The sequence below is a fragment of the Oncorhynchus tshawytscha genome, linkage group LG18 (assembly GCF_018296145.1).
Source record: "Oncorhynchus tshawytscha isolate Ot180627B linkage group LG18, Otsh_v2.0, whole genome shotgun sequence".
Taxonomy (NCBI): Eukaryota; Metazoa; Chordata; class Actinopteri; order Salmoniformes; family Salmonidae; genus Oncorhynchus; species Oncorhynchus tshawytscha.
In genome coordinates, this window is record NC_056446.1 from 33787718 (window position 1) to 33807591 (window position 19874).

A 19874-nucleotide genomic window follows, 5' to 3' on the forward strand; every position below is an offset into this window, starting at 1 on the left:
CCCTGTTCCACAACTCTTATACAGTTGTCTTCCCTTACTCTCCCTGTTCCACAACTCTTATACAGTTGTCTTCCCTTACACTCCCTGTTCCACAACTCTTGCCACTTATTTTTAACCACTGTTCTTATTAATTCCTTGGCTTCTGTTTTACTGATGGACAATTCCATCTCAACATTAGGATGTTTAAGAGCCTGCTTGGCAATAATATCCACTTCCTCATTCCCCTCTACTTTTTTTACATTTATTTTTTTAATATATTTTTTTATTAATATCAAATCAATACATAAAGCACATGAGGGAACACAAGCATACATAGATTACAAACAATAGACAATCGAGCTAGGGGCGGGGCTGGGGGCGGGGCTAGGGGCGGGGCTAGGGGGTACAATATCACATTACAATTACACAAGGACCTTAAGGGACATGCATATACTTACAATTCTAACAGCTTTTTTGTTAGTAGAGCATTTAACCGTCTTAAAATACAGTTCAATTTCTTTTTGTAGGGTACGAAAATGTGGTTTTCTGTTTGTAAATTTACATTGTGTATAAATGTGAAATTTGGCCAAAAGAATAATGAAATTAATTACATAAAAATGTTTCCGCTTATTTCTATTGTATGTAAAGAATCCAAACAGTACATCTCTCCACAATAGTGTAAAATCTTCATAAATGTGTTCAATTATAAACCTACTGATGTCTTGCCACAGTTTTCTTACATGCATACAATGTCAAAAAAGATGCACAACTGTTTCTGGGTGGTCATTACAAAAGGAGCAATTTGAGTTGATGTTTCCCTTAAACTTCTTCATATAGTGGTTGGCAGGATAATATTTATGAATAATTTTAAAGGAAACTTCCTTAATTTTGTTAACAAGTAGGTATGTGTGTGGCAACATCCAAACTTTTTTCCAACAGATATTATCAATAAATCCATTCCAATAAGGCATGACATAAGGTATAGATACAACATCCTGCTGAAACAAGGATCGTATCGCTCTGTTGTTGTATGGACCAAAAGAGAAACAAATCTTTCCTACTGATGAGTCAACAGGGTCAACAGAAGGTAGGCTCTGAGGGTCAGGTTTTGACATGTTCCTGAATAACATAGCAACACCTGAGGGAATGGCATCTAAAACAATTGCAAAATCTTTAGGTGTTACAGGGACCTTGTAAAGTGATAAGAATTCTTTATAAATGAGTAAAAGACCCTCTGCATTTACCTGTTGGCTCACCAATAGGATATTATTTCAGAACCAATATTCTAAAAACAGAGAGGTATTTTTATACAATATATCCCGATTATTCCATATATAATATCTGTGTGGAGAAAATTTGTGTTTATAAATTAAGGACCATGACAAGAAAACCTGCCGATGAAAAGCAGAAAGTTTCACTGGAACTTTGTCAATATTATAATTGCAAAACAACATGAAGTTAAGGTTACCAAAAGTAGAGAAGACATGATGAGGAATAAAATTCCAGATAGAAGTGGGTCTTCTTAGGAATTGTTTTATCCAATTGATCTTAAAAGTATTATTTAAAGTAGTAAAATCCAGAAAATTCAGTCCACCATTCTCATAAGTGTTCATTACAACAGTTTTCCTAATGTAATGGGTACGGTTTCTCCACAGAAAGTTGAAAAGCATCTGGTCTATCTCCTTGCTTATTTTACTGTCAAGATATAAAGATAGAGCACCATATGTTAGTCTAGAGATACCTTCAGCCTTGGTTATTAGGACTCTACCTTTTTAAAGATAAGTCCCTCTGTAGCCATTGATTTAGTTTCTTCTGGGGTTTTTTAATAAGAGGGTTAAAATTTAGTAAACCTCTAGACTTCTGATCCTTTAATGGTTATGCTTAAATATGTAAGTTCTTCTTTTACTGGAATACCATAATATGAAGGTGTCACACAATCTTTGACAGCCATGAGTTCACATTTATTAATGTTAAGATATGGACCAGATGCTTTGGAAAAGGATTGTATCACATTGATCGATATGGGAGTTTGGTTAGCGTCTTTCAGAAAAAGTATAGTATCGTCAGCCAGCTGGCTTATAATAATTTCTTTACCAGCTATGGAAATACCTTGTACAGGACTATTATTTAAAGAATTTGCAAGAAGTTGGGTGATTAATAAAAACAGGTACAGAGAGATAGGACAACCTTGCCTAATTCCTCTCTTTAACTCAAATCTAGGTGAGGTGCCATATTTCAATTTGATAGAGCTGTTACCATTTGCATAGAGAGTCTTAATAGCCTTACAGAAAAAATCCCCAAAGCCAAGTCTCTCAAGGGAGTGGAAGAGAAACTGATGCTCTACTGTGTCAAATGCTTTATAAAAATCTAAAAATTAATATGAAGCTATCCTCAGTTACTCATTCCCCTCTACTCCCACATGAGCTGGAACCCAGAGGAACATCACAAATATCCCCATCTGTTTCACCCTATACAAGCACTGCAAAACCTCATACAATACATTCTGTCTGCTCTGTGACACAAATGAATGTAAGCTGTACAAATGAATCAGTGCAGCACATAAGTCAGAGCAGATGACTACCCTGTCTGGCCTCACCTCCTCCACACACACTGCAGCCAATAGAATGGCCAACAACTCCACTGTGTAAACAGATAAATGATCCGTTGCTCTTTTTGTCACTGCCACCTTAAACTCAGGAACACTAAAAGCTGCTCATGTCCTCTCTATTTAGGGGTCCTTTTCATTATTATTTTTATTTATTTATTTCACATTTATTTAACCAGCTAGGCTAGTTGAGAACAAGTTCTCATTTGCAACTGCGACCTGGCCAAGATAAAGTAAAGCAGATTGACACATACAACAACACAGAGTTACACATGGAATAAACAAACATACAATCAATAATACAGTAGAAAAGTCTATTCACAGCATGTGCAAATGAGGTAGGATAAGGGAGGTAAAGGCAATAAATAGGCCATGATGGTGAAGTAATTACAATATAGCAATTAGACACTGGAATGGTAGAATGTGCAGAAGATGAATGTGCAAGTAGAGACACTGGGGTGCAAAGGAGCAAGATAAATAAATAAATACAGTATGGGGATGAGGTAGATTGGATGGGCTATTTACAGATGGGCTATGTACAGGTGCAGTGATCTGTGAGCTATTCTGACAGCTGGTGCAAGTGAGGGAGGTAAGAGTCTCCAGCTTTAGTGATTTTTGCAGAACGTCCCAGTCATCGGCAGCAGAGAATCAAATCAAATCAAATCAAATTTATTTATATAGCCCTTCGTACATCAGCTGATATCTCAAAGTGCTGTACAGAAACCCAGCCTAAAACCCCAAACAGCAAGCAATGCAGGTGTAGAAGCACGGTGGCTAGGAAAAACTCCCTAGAAAGGCCAAAACCTAGGAAGAAACCTAGAGAGGAACCAGGCTATGTGGGGTGGCCAGTCCTCTTCTGGCTGTGCCGGGTGGAGATTATAACAGAACATGGCCAAGATGTTCAAATGTTCATAAATGACCAGCATGGTCGAATAATAATAAGGCAGAACAGTTGAAACTGGAGCAGCAGCACAGTCAGGTGGAAGTTGAAACTGGAGCAGCAGCATGGCCAGGTGGACTGGGGACAGCAAGGAGTCATCATGTCAGGTAGTCCTGGGGCATGGTCCTAGGGCTCAGGTCCTCCGAGAGAGAGAAAGAAAGAGAGAAGGAGAGAATTAGAGAACGCACACTTAGATTCACACAGGACACCGAATAGGACAGGAGAAGTACTCCAGATATAACAAACTGACCCCAGCCCCCGACACATAAACTACTGCAGCATAAATACTGGAGGCTGAGACAGGAGGGGTCAGGAGACACTGTGGCCCCATCCGAGGACACCCCCGGACAGGGCCAAACAGGAAGGATATAACCCCACCCACTTTGCCAAAGCACAGCCCCCACACCACTAGAGGGATATCTTCAACCACCAACTTACCATCCTGAGACAAGGCTGAGTATAGCCCACAAAGATCTCCGCCACGGCACAACCCAATGGGGGCACCAACCCAGACAGGATGACCACAACAGTGAATCAACCCACTCAGGTGACGCACCCCCTCCAGGGACGGCATGAGAGAGCCCCAGCAAGCCAGTGACTCAGCCCCTGTAATAGGGTTAGAGGCAGAGAATCCCAGTGGAAAGAGGGGAACCGGCCAGGCAGAGACAGCAAGGGCGGTTCGTTGCTCCAGAGCCTTTCCGTTCACCTTCCCACTCCTGGGCCAGACTACACTCAATCATATGACCCACTGAAGAGATGAGTCTTCAGTAAAGACTTAAAGGTTGAGACTGAGTTTGCGTCTCTGACATGGGTAGGCAGACCGTTCCATAAAAATGGAGCTCTATAGGAGAAAGCCCTGCCTCCAGCTGTTTGCTTAGAAATTCTAGGGACAATTAGGAGGCCTGCGTCTTGTGACCGTAGCGTACGTGTAGGTATGTACGGCAGGACCAAATCAGAGAGATAGGTAGGAGCAAGCCCATGTAATGCTTTGTAGGTTAGCAGTAAAACCTTGAAATCAGCCCTTGCTTTGACAGGAAGCCAGTGTAGAGAGGCTAGCATTGGAGTAATATGATCAAATTTTTTGGTTCTAGTCAGGATTCTAGCAACCGTATTTAGCACTAACTGAAGTTTATTTAGTGCTTTATCCGGGTAGCCGGAAAGTAGAGCATTGCAGTAGTCTAACCTAGAAGTGACAAAAGCATGGATTAATTTTTCTTCATCATTTTTGGACAGAAAGTTTCTGATTTTTGCAATGTTACGTAGATGGAAAAAAGCTGTCCTCGAAATGGTCTTGATATGTTCTTCAAAAGAGAGATCAGGGTCCAGAGTAACGCCGAGGTCCTTCACAGTTTTATTTGAGACGACTGTACAACCATTAAGATTAATTGTCAGATTCAACAGAAGATCTCTTTGTTTCTTGGGACCTAGAACAAGCATCTCTGTTTTGTCCAAGTTTAATAGTAGAAAGTTTGCAGCCATTCACTTCCTTATGTCTGAAACACATGCGAGGGCAATTTTGGGGCTTCACCATGTTTCATTGAAATGTACAGCTGTGTGTCATCCGCATAGCAGTGAAAGTTTACATTATGTTTTCGAAAAACATCCCCAAGAGGTAAAATATATCGTGAAAACAATAGTGGTCCTAAAACGGAACCTTGAGGAACACCGAAATTTACAGTTGATTTGTCAGAGGACAAACCATTCACAGAGACAAACTGATATCTTTCTGACAGATAAGATCTAAACCAGGCCAGAACATGTCCGTGTAGACCAATTTGGGTTTCCAATCTCTCCAAAAGAATGTGGTGATCGATGGTATCAAAAGCAGCACTAAGGTCTAGGAGCACGAAGACAGATGCAGAGCCTCGGTCCGATGCCATTAAAATGTCATTTACCACCTTCACAAGTGCCGTCTCAGTGCTATGATGGGGTCTAAAACCAGACTGAAGCATTTCGTATACATTGTTTGTCTTCAGGAAGGCAGTGAGTTGCTGAGCAACAGCCTTCTCTAAAATTTTTGAGAGGAATGGAAGATTCGATATAGGCCGATAGTTTTTTATATTTTCTGGGTCAAGGTTTGGCTTTTTCAAGAGAGGCTTTATTACTGCCACTTTTTGTGAGTTTGGTACACATCCAGTGGATAGAGAGCCGTTTATTATGTTCAACATAGGAGGGCCAAGCACAGGAAGCAGCTCTTTCAGTAGTTTAGTTGGAATAGGGTCCAGTATGCAGCTTGAAGGTTTAGAGGCCATGATTATTTTCATCATTGTGTCAAGAGATATAGTACTAAAACACTTGAGCGTCTCTCTTGATCCTAGGTTCTGGCAGAGTTGTGCAGACTCAGGACAACTGAGGTTTGGAGGAATACGCAGATTTAAAGAGGAGTCCGTAATTTGCTTTCTAATAATCATAATCTTTTCCTCAAAGAAGTTCATGAATTTATCACTGCTAAAGTGAAAGTCATCCTCTCTTGGGGAATGCTGCTTTTTAGTTAGCTTTGCGACAGTATCAAAAAGGAATTTCGGATTGTTCTTATTTTCCTCAATTAAGTTAGAAAAATAGGATGATCGAGCAGCAGTAAGGGCTCTTCGGTACTGCACGGTACCGTTCTTCCAAGCTAGTCGGAAGACTTCCAGTTTGGTGTGGCGCCATTTCCGTTCCAATTTTCTGGAAGCTTGCTTCAGAGCTCGGGTATTTTCTGTGTACCAGGGAGCTAGTTTCTTATGAGAAGTTTTTAGGGGTGCAACTGCATCTAGGGTATTGCGCAAGGTTAAATTGAGATCCTCCGTTAGGTGGTTAACTGATTTTTGTCCTCTGGCGTCCTTGGGTAGGCAGAGGGAGTCTGGAAGGGCATCAAGGAATCTTTGTGTTGTCTGTGAATTTATAGCACAACTTTTGATGTTCCTTGGTTGGGGTCTGAGCAGATTATTTGTTGCAATTGCAAACGTAATAAAATGGTGGTCCCATAGTCCAGGATTATGAGGAAAAACATTAAGATCCACCACATTTATTCCTGGGACAAAACTAGGTCCAGCGTATGACTGTGACAGTGAGTGGGTCCAGAGACATGTTGGACAAAACCCACTGAGTCGATGATGGCTCCGAAAGCCTTTTGGTCTGTGGACTTTTCCATGTGAATATTAAAGTCACCAAAGATTAGAATATTATCTGCTATGACTACAAGGTCCGATAGGAATTCAGGGAACTCAGTGAGAAACGCTGCATATGGCCCAGGAGGCCTGTAAACAGTAGCTATAAAAAGTGATTGAGTAGGCTGCATAGATTTCATGACTAGAAGCTCAAAAGACGAAAACGTCATTTTTTTTTTTTTTGTAAATTGAAATTTGCTATCGTAAATGTTAGCAACCCCTCCGCCTTTGCGGGATGCACGGGGGATATGGTCACTAGTGTAGCCAGGAGGTGAGGCCTCATTTAAAACAGTAAATTCATCAGGCTTAAGCCATGTTTCAGTCAGGCCAATCACATCAAGATTATGATCAGTGATTAGTTCATTGACTATAATTGCCTTTGAAGTAAGGGATCTAACATTAAGTAGCCCTATTTTGAGATGTGAGGTATCATGATCTCTTTCAGTAATGACAGGAATGGAGGTGGTCTTTATCCTAGTGAGATTGCTAAGGCGAACACCGCCATGTTTAGTTTTGCCCAACCTAGGTCGAGGCACAGACACGGTCTCAATGGTGATAGCTGAGCTGACTACACTGACTGTGCTAGTGGCAGACTCCACTATGATGGCAAGCTGGCTAACAGCCTGCTGCCTGGCCTGCACCCTATTTCATTGTGGAGCTAGAGGAGTTAGAGCCCTGTCTATGTTGGTAGATAAGATGAGAGCACCTCTCCAGCTAGGATGGAGTCCGTCACTCCTCAGCAGGTCAGGCTTGGTCCTGTTTGTGGGTGAGTCCCAGAAAGAGGGCCAATTATCTACAAATTCTATCTTTTGGGAGGGGCAGAAAACAGTTTTCAACCAGCGATTGAGTTATGAGACTCTGCTGTAGAGCTCATCACTCCCCCTAACTGGGAGGGGGCCAGAGACAATTACTCGATGCCGACACATCTTTCTAGCTGATATGCACGCAGAAGCTATGTTGAGATCACTTGGTGATCTCTGACTGTTTCATCCTAACATCGTTGGTGCCGACGTGGATAACAATATCTCTATACTCTCTACACTCGCCAGTTTTAGCTTTAGCCAGCACCATCTTCAGATTAGCCTTAACGTCGGTAGCCCTGCCCCCGGGTAAACAGTGTATGATCGCTGGATGATTCGCTTTAAGTCTAATACTGCGGGTAATGGAGTCGCCAATGACTAGAGTTTTCAATTTGTCAGAGCTAATGGTGGGAAGCTTCGGCGTCTCAGACCCCGTAACGGGAGGAGTAGAGACCAGAGAAGACTCGGCCTCTGACTCCGACTCGCTGCTTAATGGGGAAAACCGGTTGGAACTGGAAGGAACTGGAAGGAAAGGCGGCCAAAGGAAGAATTGGCTTTGGGGGTGATCAGTGAGATATACCTTCTGGAGCGCGTGCTATGGGTGGGTGCTGCTATGGTGACCAGTGAGCTGAGATAAGGCAGGGCTTTACCTAGCAGAGACTTGTAGATGACCTGGAGCCAGTGGGTTTGGCATCGAATATGAAGCGAGGGCCAGCCAACAACAGCATACAGGTCGCAGTGGTGGGTAGTATATGGGGATTTGGTGACAAAACGGATGGCACTGTGATAGACTGCATCCAATTTGTTGAGTAGAGTGTTGGAGACTATTTTGTAAATGACATCGCCGAAATCGAGGATCAGTAGGATTGTCAGTTTTACGAGGGTATGTTTGGCAGCATGAGTGAAGGATGCTTTGTTGTGAAATAGGAAGCAGTTTCTAGATTTAATTTTGGACTGGAGATGTTTAATGTGAGTCTGGACGGAGAGTTTACTGTCCAACCAGACACCTAGGTATTTGTAGTTGTCCACATATTCTCAGTCAGAACCGTTCAGAGATGTGATGCTGGATGGAAGGGCAGGTGCGGGCAGTGATCGGTTGAAGAGCATGCATTTAGTTTTACTTGCATTTCAAAAGCAGTTGGAGGCCATGGATTGAGAGTTGTATGACATTGAAGCTCATCTAGAGGTTAGTTAACACAGTGTCCAAAGAAGGGCCAGAGGTATACAGAATGGTGTCATCTGCGTAGAGGTGGATCAAAGAATCACCAGCAACAAGAGCGACATCATTGATGTATACAGAGAAGAGAGTCGGCCCGAGAATTGAACCCTATGGCACTCCCATAGAGATTGCCAGAGGTCCGGACAACAGGCCCTCCGATTTGACACACTGAACTCTATCAGAGAAGTAGTTGGTGAACCAGGCGAGGCAATAATTTGAGAAACCAAGGATTTTGAGTCTGCCAATAAGAATGTTGTGATTGACAGAGTCGAAAGCCTTAGCCAGGTCGATGAATACAGCTGCACAGTAATTTCTCTTATCGATGGCGGTTATGATATTGTTTAGTATCTTGAGCGTGGCTGAGGTGCACCCATGACCAACTCTGAAACCAGATTGCATAGCAGAGAAGGTACGGTGGGATTTGAAATGGTCGGTAATTTGTTAACTTGGCTTTCGAGGAATTTAGAAAGGCAGGGTAGAATAGATATAGGTCTGCAGCAGTTTGGGTCTAGAGTGTCTCCCCCTTTGAAGAGGGGGGTGACAGCGGCAGCTTTCCAATCTTTGGGAATCTCATGCGATACGAAAGAGAGGTTGAACAGGCTAGTAATAGAAGTTGCAACAATTTCGGCAGATAATTTAGAAAGAGAGGGTCCAGATTGTCTAGCCCGGCTGATTTGTAGGGGTCCAGATTTTGCAGCTCTTTCAGAACATCAGCTTTCTGGATTTGGGGAGGCTTGGGCGAGTTGCTGTGGGGGATGGAGGGCTGTTGATCGGGGTAGGGGTAGCCAGTTGGAAAGCATGGCCAGACGTTGATTTATCGGTGGTGACAGTGTTTCCTAGCCTCAGTGGAGTGGGAAGCTGGGAGGAGGTGCTCTTATTCTCCATGGACTTTACAGTGTCCCAGAACGTTTTTGAGTTTGTGTTACAGGATGCAAATTTCTGCTTGAAAAAGCTAGCCTTAGCTTTCCTAACTGCCTGAGTATATTGGTTTCTAACTTCCCTGAAAAGTTGCATATCACAGGGGCTGTTCGATGCTAATGCAGAACGCCACAGGATGTTTTTGTGCTGTTCAAGGAGAGTCGGGTCTGGAGAGAACCAAGGGCAATATCTGATCCTGGTTCTACATTTTTTGAACGAGGCATGCTTATTTAAGATGGTGAGGAAAGCACTTTTAAAGAATAACCAGACATCCTCTACTGACGGGATGAGGTCACTATCCTTCCAGGATACAAGGGCCAGGTCGATTAGAAAGGCCTGCTTGCTGAAGTGCTTTAGGGAGCATTTGACAGTGATGAGGGGTGGTCATTTGACTGCAGACCCATTACGGATGCAGGCAATGAGGCAGTGACCGCTGAGATCTTGGTTGAAAACAGAGGAGGTGTATTTGGAGGGCAAGTTGGTTAGGATGATATCTATGAGGGTGTCCGTGTTTACGGATTTGGGGTTGTTCCTGGTGGGTTCATTGATAATTTGTGTGAGATTGAGGGCATCAAGCTTAGATTGTAGGATGGCCGTGGTGTTAAGCATGTCACAGTTTAGGTTACCTAGCAGCACGAGCTCTGAAGATAGATGGGGGGGCAATCAATTCACATATGGTGTCCAGGGCACAGCTGGGGGCAGTCTATAGCAAGCGGCAACAGTGACAGACTTGTTTCTGGAAAGGTGGATTTTTAAAAGTAGAGGCTCTAATTGTTTGGGTACAGACCTGGATAGTAAGACAGAACTCTGCAGGCTATCTCTGCAGTAAATTGCAACACCGCCCCCTTTGGCAGTTCTATCTTGTCGGAAAATGTTTTAGTTATGGATGGAAATTTCAGGGTTTTTGGTGGTCTTCCTAAGCCAGGATTCAGACACGGCTAGGACATCAGGGTTGGCAGAATGTGCTAAAGCAGTGAATAAAACATACTTAGGGAGGAGGCGTCTAATGTTAACATGCATGAAACCAAGGCTTTTACGGTTACAGAAGTCAACAAATGAGAGCACCTGGGGACTAGGAGTGGAGCTAGGCACTGCAGGGCCTGGATTAACCTCTACATCACCAGAGGAACAGAGGAGGAGTAGGATAAGGGCACTGCTAACAGCTATCAGGACTGGTCGTCTTGCACGTTTGGAACAGAGAGTAAAAGGAGCAGGTTTCTGGGCACGATAGCATAGATTCAAGGCATAGTGTACAGACAAAGGTAAGGTAGGATGTGAGTTCATTGGAGGTAAACCTAGGCATTGAGTAATGATGAGAGAGATATAGTCTCTAGAGACGTTTAAACCAGGTGATGTCATCGCATATGTAGGAGGTGGAACAACATGGAGGTAAACCTAGGCATTGAGTAATGACGAGAGAGATATAGATCCTTAGACCCATCTGTGAGTATATTTAAATAAAGCATAGTATTGTGTTCTTAAATGTTCACTTACAACTGAATCTACTCCTTCCTCAACATCCCTTACCCCCTCAAGCAACCATAGATCTATCGGTGGTTGAGGGAGAAACCACTGTTACAGCAGGAAGAAGCACAGAGGGACTAAACTCCCTCCCAAACAACCCCATCTCTCTCGCCATGCAATTGCCTATCCAACCAAAGCTTGTATTCAGATTTTGTTCATGTTCCCAACACTCTAGGAGCACCTTTTTTTCGGATGTCCTTGTAGATTGTAGATTTACCCAATATGTCATGGCTAGCTGTTGTCTTAACCGGCATCTCTCCCAACACTACCTGCATCGCTGCCACCGGGAGGTCCTGAGTGCTCCACAACATATTCTTAGGGCTTGGGACTGGATAACATCTAGCTTTATGATCCATATGCTATACTTCCATAATCCAATGATGATTTAACAGCGCTATATATAACATTTTCAACACCTCTCCATTCCTGACAAGCAAAGCATCACATCCAATATTTTCCTTGCTTTGACAGCTACTCTGTTAAAATGCTCCGCCCATGTCATTCAAGTGTCAAACCAGACCCCCAGGAACCTAAACCCCTCCCACCCTCTCCAGATTCCTTCCATACCGCTTCAGGTATATTTCCTCCCCAACCTTCCTTCTAGAAAAAAATACAGTCTATGTTTTCTCAACCGCAAACTGGAAGCCCCACCTGAGGGACCACTGCTCTACTTCCCTAATCGCTTCTTGAACTCTTCTGGCTGTATAGGCAATACTTCTTCCACAGCACTCCATCATCTGCAAACAATGACCTCCCAATATCAGGACTCACCTGAGAGAATACATCGCCAATCATAATGGAGAACAGCAAAGGACTAATGACACTTCCCTGGGGGATGCCATTATCCACCTCATAGCTTTCTAACATAGAGCTCCCCACCCTCACTTGTATTGATGGCCCAAAAATAAAATCCTTTATCCAGTTAAAAACCCTTCCCAACCCCCATGTTATCCAGCTTGATAAGTAGGCCTTCGTTCCACATCATATCATAAGCCATCTCTACATCAAAGAAAATGGCTACCACCATCTCCTTATTTGCCTGTGCCTTCCGTTTGACTGACTCAAGGCACAGTACAGGAACCATCTTTCCTAAACCCACTTTAATCTGGTGACATTAGTCCTCTACTCTCCAGAAAGTAAGTCAGCCTTTCCATTATCATTATTTCCATAAGTTTACATATGTGAGATGTCAAAGCTATCACCCTATAGCTTGAAGGACTAGTAGGGTCTTTCCCTGGTTTCTGTATTGGCACAACTACCGCCTGCTTCAACTTCCAGGCAGTTTCCCTTTCTGCCTCACCTTATTATAAAGGCCCAATATTTTCCCCATTGCTGTGTCACTGAGATGAGCAATCATAATGTAACACATCTCATCCTTCCCAAGAGATGTTACCCCAGCTTTAGCAAATGCACTCTTCATCTCAGCCAATGTAAAAGGGCCATTCAATGTATCCCCCACCATCTCTTTCTGATCCAGCAACCCCAGATGTTCTCCTCTGACCCTCTCTCTCCCCCACCATCTCTTTCTGATCCAGGAACCCCAGATGTTCTCCTCTGACCCTCTCTCTCCCCCATGCTGCCCCTGTTCTGTCAGATTATTAGAGCTGTGCACCTTCCTGGGCTAGAGCTCAGCCCTACCTGGGCTGACATCTCTGCCTTCTCCACATCTCTCACTACAACAATCCCCCCCACTTTTCAGCACAAGGAGATCACAATCTCTTCTGACCCCACTCATCCTTTTAATCATCCCCCATACCTCTCCCACAGGAGTGGTCCTGCCTATGTTTCCACAGAACCAGTGCCAATACTCCCTCTTAGCTGTCCTAATGATCCTCCTTACTACTGCTTGTGCTTGTTTATACTGAATCAGGTGCTGGTAATTATGGGACCTTATCAACATTCTGAAAGCGCTGTTTCTAGTCTTCACTGCTTCTCTACACCCTTCACTCCACCAAGGGACTACGTTACTGTTTCTCCCCCTGTCACGACTTCCACTGAAGGTAGCTCCTCTCGCTGTTCGGGTGGTGCTCGGCGGTCGTCGTCACCGGTCTACTAGCTGCCACCGATTCCTTTTTCTTTTCTGTTGGTTTTGTCTTGATTGTTTTCACCTGTATCTTATTTGTTGTTAAGTAATTAGGGGCTATTTAAACTCCCAGGCCCCGCCTGCTTTTGTGCGGGCTTATCCTTTATGTCAGTGGTGTATTATTGTTTTGCTCTTACGTGTTTGCTGTCCGTTATTTTCCCTGGTTGGGGGACTTATCGGTTTATTGGTCATTTTCCCTGTTTGGGGGACTTATCGGTTTATTGGTCATTTTCCCTGGTTGGGGGACTTATCGGTTTATTAGTCATTTTCCCTGGTTGGGGGACTTATCGGTTTATTGGTCATTTTCCCTGGTTGGGGGGACTTATCGGTTTATTGGTCATTTTCCCTGGTTGGGGGACTTATCGGTTTATTGGTCATTTTCCCTGGTTGGGGGACTTATCGGTTTATTAGTCATTTTCCCTGGTTGGGGGACTTATCGGTTTATTAGTCATTTTCCCTGGTTGGGGGACTTATCGGTTTATTGGTCATTTTGCCTGGTTGTTGGCTGGACCCAGCTGAATAAAACGTATTCATTGGAAGCCTGCTCTCTGCGAATGACTCCACACCCACCACGCCTAGTGATCCGTGACACCCCCATCTACCCATAGTAATCACCTGTTTTGAGGCCCCTACTATTGCCCCTCTTATTCCGTCATTGACTGGTGCAATATCTGAATTAAGATCTACCTGAGACAGCTCCTGTTCACCCAACTCTTGAAACTGACACCACTCCACTTTTCCAAATATCCATTTCTTACTGATTCTTCCTCCCTCATGATGGGATGATAGTGATCACTACCTACTGTACAGTACAGTCGTGGCCAAAAGTTTTGAGAATGACACAAATATTCATTTCCACAAAGTTTGCTGCTTCAGTGTCTAGATATTTTTGTCAGATGTTACTATGGAATACTGAAGTATAATTACAAGCATTTCATAAGTGTCAAAGGCTTTCATTGACAATTACATGAAGTTGATGCAAAGAGTCAATATTTGCAGTGTTGACCCTTCTTTTTCAAGACCTTTGCAATCCGCCCTGGCATGCTGCCAATTAACTTCTGGGCCACATCCTGACTGATGGCAGCCCATTCTTGCATAATCAATGCTTGGAGTTTGTAAGAATTTGTGGGTTTTTGTGCTTCCTGTAGATTCCTCCAAAACCTCCCAACTACATCTGCCTTCCATTGAATTTGAGATCCAGAGCAGATTCATTTCCAGTTACTGGGTCAATCCTGGTTCCCCTGCTGTCATTAAGACACAAGCCCTTTCTCGGGAATTGTAAACTTCAGAGAGGATGTGTTTAGTTTCTGTGCCATTGTGCAATTTGTCAACTTTGCCACATGGTGCTGTGTCTCCTCATTCTTCTCATTATTATGAGAACCAAAGGATGCTCAAAGCAGTGTTTAATAATATTTTGCCCTTCTTTCAAATCACAAAAACCCATTATACTAACTCAGTATGAATCTGGTAATGTTTGGCTTGTGTGACTTTCCCATGGAGAGTCACAGATGAATAATACAAATATTTTACAACACTCTTCTAGTCTGGATATAATCTTACCACATTTGACAGAGCACATAATTTTGTTATGAGCAAGCAGAGGTTTTTCATAGCATGATGAATCCTTGAACTTCCTGAAAAGAGAATGGGTGTGGGTGCAGGCTGATTGTGATTGGTGGTTTAGACTATCCGTTTGATTGAAGCACTTCTCATGTGTTCTTTGTGAGCATAGTAGGCAGCGGCTAAAGTGAGTAAGCAAAGCTATAGAACAGCTGTGTGTATCTTATATAACCCTACCACCAACGCTTGCGCCCACAAACACAGGAAAAGTTCAAACAATGACAAAAGACGGTCATAAAATATATCTTTTGTCTATTCATTCAGCCTTTTAATATTTTTTTCACCATCACTTTGTTTCACTTCCATAGCATAATTTTTTGTTGTCCATGTGTGTAATAGGGTAGGGAGCCAAAAGCAGGCCTGTTTGAATCATTCTAACATGTAAACACTTAACTTAATGGATTATTTCAGAAGGACGCGTTACGCAAGACCACTCAGGCCTTGCTATCATCATGCACTATGTCTTATTCCTGTCACTAACTAGCCTGAGAATAGAAGACACCCAGTGTCGTCATCCTGACAAGACAGGACACAGCTGGAAGTCCATCTGCATTTCCTGTATACACAGAAATGACTGGATGTTTGTTGAAGGGTATAAGAAAAGTCACTGTGTGACGTCAGTGGGACCGCAGAGTTGTGTAGGATGTTCTTGGGGTGGCAGGTAGCCTAGTGGTTAGAGCGTTGGGCCAGTAACGGGAAGGTTGCTGGATTGAATCCCCGAGCTGACATGGTAAAAATCTGTTGTTCTCCCCCTGAACAAGGCACTGTTCCCTGGTAGGCCATCATTGTAAATAAGAATTTGTTCTTAACTATAATTATTTTTTATTCAACTTAGTGGAGGGTACCTACTTACCAGCTAGGTAGTATGGTATGAGATTGAGTTGTAGAAGTTGTGTAGGGGAGATTGCGGGGACAAAACACCATTTTTGATTGGTGGAACATTTTGTATGATATCAAATGTAAATGTCAAAAAATGGTCATTGTAATAGGAGTTTACAGTTGAATAAAAAGGAAAGCAGTCATAAGTCAATCAAAAATCAACCCGGTGTATTACAAGTTGCAAAAGGGAGCCCATCCAGCACAGAAGCAGAGAACACGTCAAACCGGCCTTCTCTGAGCAGTTGTGAACTGATTAGATTATCAAACAGTGTCCACACAATGTCATCGATACAGAGCAACTGTGAATAATCAGTGTGTCCTCAGTCCTTGTACCTGGACCTCTCATCCATAACGTTCAGCATCAAGTCTAGTGAAACTCTACACATTGTGTTGATCACTCTAAACTAAATATGAGCTTACATTTCCTTATTACGGGTCATGAGAAAAAAGAAGAAACACTCACACTGCTATTGATAGTATCACTGCTCTTTAATAAGCTTTACGTATCGACCTCAAGGCCTTCGTCAGAGCTTTATCTTATTATTTCGTATCTTGTTCAACTATTAAGGGCTTGTAAGTAAGCATTTCACATTTGTTCTATTCGGCGCATGTGACAAATAAAGTTTGATTTGATTTGTTACCATGCATCTGCAATCTCAAAACAACAGATATGATTTAGTGATAGTGATTCTACAGTATGTGGTGTTGTTGTCCAGTGTTCCAGGGGAGTACTGTCTAGCTCAACCATGAGGGCTACCTCTGGTCTCAGCTGGGACCACTGCATTTACCTCAAGGTTACACAAGGGGCTGATTTGCCCCCCAATACATTTCACAAGATAAACACATTGGAAGTATAGACAAAGAGTTATTAAAAACAGTGTTTTTTTCTTTGCTTGTTTTTCCCTTTTCTATGTAGGAATACAGTAGAGATTTATAGGGTGCAGAGTGCTCAGTGTGATCTGATATAGGTGATACTTTCTGCTGTCGAATAGATCAGAACTCTAGGATGTGGTATAGGCCTACTGATAAACGGGACCTTTTACTATGATGAGATCCTGTTGTTTTGGCCGAGCAAACAACCTCTGGGCTGTCACACTGCATTAGTGCTCTGCAGGGGAGGTTTCAATGGAAAACGCAGCAAGCAGCAGTTTATGGGAATTTCTTTGTTTTAAAAGCTTACAGATTATACTGAGTAATCAGAGGCGTCATGCCCATAGGGGGCACAGGGACACATGCCCCCTCAGATTTGTCCTGTTAAAATCTTTTAGAAAAAAATAAACAAAATTCTCTGTAATACTACTAGCCACTTAGCAATTTTATGAAGTTGTCTTTAGCTGGCCCAGATAGGTTCACAATCTCCTAACCGCATATCTAGCTACCAATAAGCCCTTTCAGGCTATCAATCAAGTTAGATCAGCTTGCTAGTATAACTATTTTAACCCACATGTCTGCTGGAAAGTTTGGTATACTTTTAGAAAAGCAAGCAATAACTAAATGTACTGAATAAGACACATTCCTTTCAATCTTTTACACAGATTTTAGCAGAGATGCAGAGAAGCATATTTAGTTTCTTTAAAAAAAACACCTGTCAAGAGGATACAGATAAATAAAGAGGAATGCTGAGATATGCAGAAAAATGTGCATCTTTTTTTATATATAGGATTAAGCACAATGATTATGATTTCAGATTGCAAGAAAAAGCTGTTTCTGGTGTTTGAAAAAGGCAAAATTCTCAAACTTAACCCCCTCTGCCCCCACACCCATCCCCCGGCATCCTCACTTACTTTGTGCCCCCTCAGATTTTGGGGATGCATGACGCCCCTGTAAGTAATGGTACCCCATAGTCATCTGGTCTCCAAATGTAGAGAATGAGCGGCATCCACCTTTCATTCAATTTTAGCCAGCAGCATACCACCCTGTATTCCACTGCTGGCTTCCCTCTGAAGCTAAACAGGGTTGGTCCTGGTCGGTCCCTGAATGGGAGACCAGATGTTGCTGGATGTGGTGTTGGAGGCACTTTTTCCTCCTTGTCAAAATAACTATCCCAGTGCCCCAGGGCAGTGATTGGGGATATTTCCCAGTGTAAGGTGTTGTCTTTCAGATGGGATGTTAAATGGGTGCCCTGACTCTCTGTGGTCATTGAAGATCCCATGGCACTTATTGTAAGAGTAGGGGTGTTAACCCCGGTGTCCTGGCTAAATTCCCAATCACACCATCATGGCCACCTCATCATCCCCATCAGCTTCCAATTGGCTCATTCATCCCCCCTCCTCTCTCTGTAAATATTCCCCAGGTTGTTGCTGTAAATGAGAATATGTTCTCAGTCTACTTACCTGGTAAAATAACGGTTACATTTTAAAAAGAATGCAATTTGAATGAGGACAGACAGTGAAGCAAGCACCACAGCAAGCACCACAGCAGCTTCAGCTTCAGCAACCCCCCTGCAAATCAAACATGTGTTGTTAATTCTCTATAGAGATTTGGTCTCTGGATGCTGTTAACATTCTCAACTAGGAAGCATAAACATTTTTCCTGTGGGAAATATCTGGTGGGGCCATGGACATGGCACTTGATCAACTTAAAAATACACATGTCAACTTAAAAACACACTCCTACAGTATATTAGCCCTAGGTCAAATCTTTAGGCTAAATCTCAGGGACCGTATTTATAGTCTCCCAGTCAAAGAGCTGTATTATCCATATTATCTTCATTTTACCACTGTTACTCTTTGTGAATAAGGGCCCTTAACTGATCCGACGTACAATATCATGTAGTGTGTTGTATTTTGCATGTACAGTAATGTTTTGGGCTGTTGTTGTTTGTTCATACTATTGGTTGTCTGTTCCTTGTTATCTTCATAAGATGTGTGACATTCTGTGAGCTGTCCAATCTAACTGATTTGAACATAAAATGAAACCTCAGATCCCTTCGAAAATAAACATCTGAGTTCCTGTTTGTGTTTCGAAATCCTATGTCCTTGTTGTCACTTTGAAATGAAGTTTTTGTGTACATGCGGTCTGTGTTTGGTAGTGTAAGTGCGATCTGTATCCAAATCTATGTTTATCTATGTTGTATCAGTCCAACCAGAAACCATCTGGTTGTGAGATGACCGTGCATCCTTCCCTGTAAGTGTACTGTTAGTATATAGTACAATATACTGTTGCACTTGGAGACATGATTGACTTTTTTCTTCATTCTGTAGTTCAATAAAGGACCATTTGGAGAGATTCAGTACAACACTTATGGAGCATTGGAGCTAGGCCACAGTATATTAGCTCAATTTCTCCCTCACTTCAATTGTTGACTGTTATTCACACTAACAAATTGAAACGGTAAACTCACACACAGTGGCACATAAATAAAAACAGTTTAAAAATGTCCACTTTTACAAAGAGCAGCTTTACCATTTACTGACCTAGCAAAGATGTGCCAAAGTGTCAGCTCAATGCAATAGTCAAACTATCCAAGGTAAGTGTTTCCTTCCTAGATTCGTAAAGGACTGAAAGTCCAGCAGTAAACACACTTTTCTGCGAGTGGAGATCTTATCTGAAGGACATGGGGACATACCATCAATGATAGGAACGGAGCATGAAGTAAATACAGAAGCAGTGCTTTATGGGAAACACATAGAGTGCATCTGATCAAACTAATCTGAATACAGTGAGCGTGTTCCAAATGGCACCCAATTTACTACACATTTCCCTATGGGCCCTGGTCAAAAGTAGTGCACTATAAAGGGATTAGGATGCATTTTAGGATGCACACACCGTCTCCCTCTGACTTCCTGCCTTAAGGGCAATGACACTTTCGTTTAATAAACAACACAGCTATTTCAGTCTTAAACAGTTACTCAACCAGATCTCTGCCAATGGAAGCCCTGCTGGCCTTTTACTTAATTAACGATCAACATAGATGCAGGGCTTCAGACTGACTGAATATGAATAGAATCACGGAAGGGTAGGCAAAAATAACATGAATCGTTTTCTAAAAAAAGCCATGTCAGGAAATGAAAAGAGAAATACAGGAACACTTGAGTGGCCGTATAGTCGCAGCAGTACTTAGGATGACATACTGTACACAGCACAACGATGAGGACACACAAGTCAAAACCAGTCTTTTCTGTGTGCATTATGAATAAGACAAGCCAACGCCTTTGT